Source organism: Vombatus ursinus, unplaced genomic scaffold, assembly GCF_900497805.2.
Source record: "Vombatus ursinus unplaced genomic scaffold, bare-nosed wombat genome assembly UNPS02009573.1, whole genome shotgun sequence".
Taxonomy (NCBI): domain Eukaryota; kingdom Metazoa; phylum Chordata; class Mammalia; order Diprotodontia; family Vombatidae; genus Vombatus; species Vombatus ursinus.
The window spans coordinates 27,473,493-27,475,649 of NW_020949351.1; the positions used below are offsets into that span (position 1 = coordinate 27,473,493).

General features: G+C 39.7%; 1 pseudogene; it reads left to right on the top strand.

Annotated features, from left to right (window-relative positions):
- The first annotated feature begins 768 nt into the window (after positions 1 to 768).
- LOC114036061 lies at positions 769 to 1,237 on the top strand (annotated as a pseudogene).
- The last annotated feature ends 920 nt before the right edge of the window (positions 1,238 to 2,157 follow it).

A 2,157-nucleotide genomic window follows, 5' to 3' on the forward strand; every position in this document is an offset into this window, starting at 1 on the left:
TGAGTGAAGGTTGCTACTCTTCTACCTCCAAAGAATAGGCTTGGTTGGAAATGGGAGGCCTGAAGTTGAAGGGAGGCTTGCTCTTCTTTGCAATGGAAGTTCTCCAATTCTCATTTGGGAGATTGGGCTGGCAGTAGGAGATGGAAGATGTCTCGTGCTGGTACAGATGGAAGTGATTGCTTTGGGACTGATGGAAGGTGCCTGGCCTAGCCATAAGCAACATTTCCCCTGGGAACATACTACAGTGAGCAGGAGACAGCAGGCTCAAGGTGCTAGTGAATCTGCGTTCTTAGATGGTTAGATGGAGAGGGAAAGTGAAAAGTAATATATTTGGAAATGAAAAGCAATATAAAAATATAAGCTATCAATTAAAGAAATAGAAAACCATCAAATTTAGATCAATATAGCCTGACTACATGTGGTTAATGATGATAGCCTTGGAAATAATTTAGAGTAAATCACATAGGAAAAGGTGATGATGTTAATATGAAATGTCATTTTTTTCAGCAAAATTTGTTTATGAAGTCTTGTGCAAATGTATTGCTAGATGAGTCACATTAATTCTGTGCCAATGCCATTGGTTAGAATAAACATAGCCTCACAATGGTAGATGAGCATCAGAGAGGCAGTATTTTAGCTTGCAATGGTCAATAGAAGCTTTGATATCACTGCAGCATGCCAACTCACCCCATCAAAGTTGACGTCGCCCTCAAAAAGATTCAGTCCCCCTTTTTCCCTCTCCTGCTGCTCGAGGAGCTGGCCATCACCATGAATGACACTGTAACCATCAGAGCCAGGAAGTTCATGACAAACAGACTTCTTCAGCGTAAACAGATGGTTATAGATGTCTTTCATCCTGGAAAGGCCACAGTGCCCAAGACTGAAATTCGAGGAAAACTGGCCAAGGCGTACAAGACAACTCCAGACGTCATTTTTGTCTTTGGATACAGAACCCATTTTGGTGGTGGCAAAACAACAGGCTTTGGCACGATTTATGATTCCCTTGACTATGCAAAGAAAAATGAACCAAAGCACAGACTTGCAAGGCATGGCCTGTATGAGAAGAAAAAGACATCAAGAAAACAGCAAAAAGAACGCAAGAACAGAATGAAGAAAGTCAGGGGTACTGCAAAAGGAAGTGTCAGTGCTGGCAAAAAGAAGGATTAAAGGCACTATGGAAGGTGTTTATCCAGGAAGATAAGTTTTCATCAGAGAACAAATAAACTATGTAAAAACTTCAAAAAAAAAAGATTCAGTCCTCAAGTTAAGTGGCAAGACAAGATCTTACATTAACAAATGAGTAAAACTCCACACCTACATGTGGAATTTTCAAAAGAACGGAATTCACAAACCTTTATTGATTGCAAATATGTCCATGTCCTTGCCTCCATTTACATCCGTTATTTAAAAAAAAACAAACACAGGGGAACAAAGGTTAACCATGGCTGATATATTTCAGGGCTGAGAATAAGTTAAGGTTACCTCATCATGAAACTATAGCTTCATTTGGGTCACATGACGTATTCTGTTTTCCTATTTCCCTTGAACACTGACTTTAGGAATAAATCAAACCAATTGAAATCAAATGGGTCCTTCTGTGCAAGATGGAAGCTGTACTTGGAAGAAACTCCATTGATACAGATAGGGTGAACTGAATTGGAACCAAATTGGAACCACACTTCCTCTCAACACTTAATCATCACCAAGATCTCTCAGACCTTCCTCAGAGAGAGTCTGTCTGATGACATGACATTGTCTGTCCCTTTCATAAGCCCAATGGGAAACAGGAAGTAGTACAGCAGAAGAGCAGGAAAATTCATGAAGATTACCTACCTCCTCCTACTATGGCTTTATTATTAGGTCTGAGCTGCCAGGACATGAGGTACATCCAAAATTAAATGCAAATTTGAAACAAAAGCATTCCAAAGGCAAATTATTTCCTTTTATTTCTTTAAGGCACTGTGAAACCAACTAGGGCTCACAACTAAGAATTATCCATCCTGAACATTTTGAGTAACAGAGTGTTAGACTTGGAGTCAAGGAAGACCTGGGTTCAATTCCTACTTTTGACACTAGTTATATAAAATGAATAAGTCATACACCTTTATGAGAGATAGATGGTCCAGAGGATAGAGCACTGAGCCTAGAGTCCAAAAG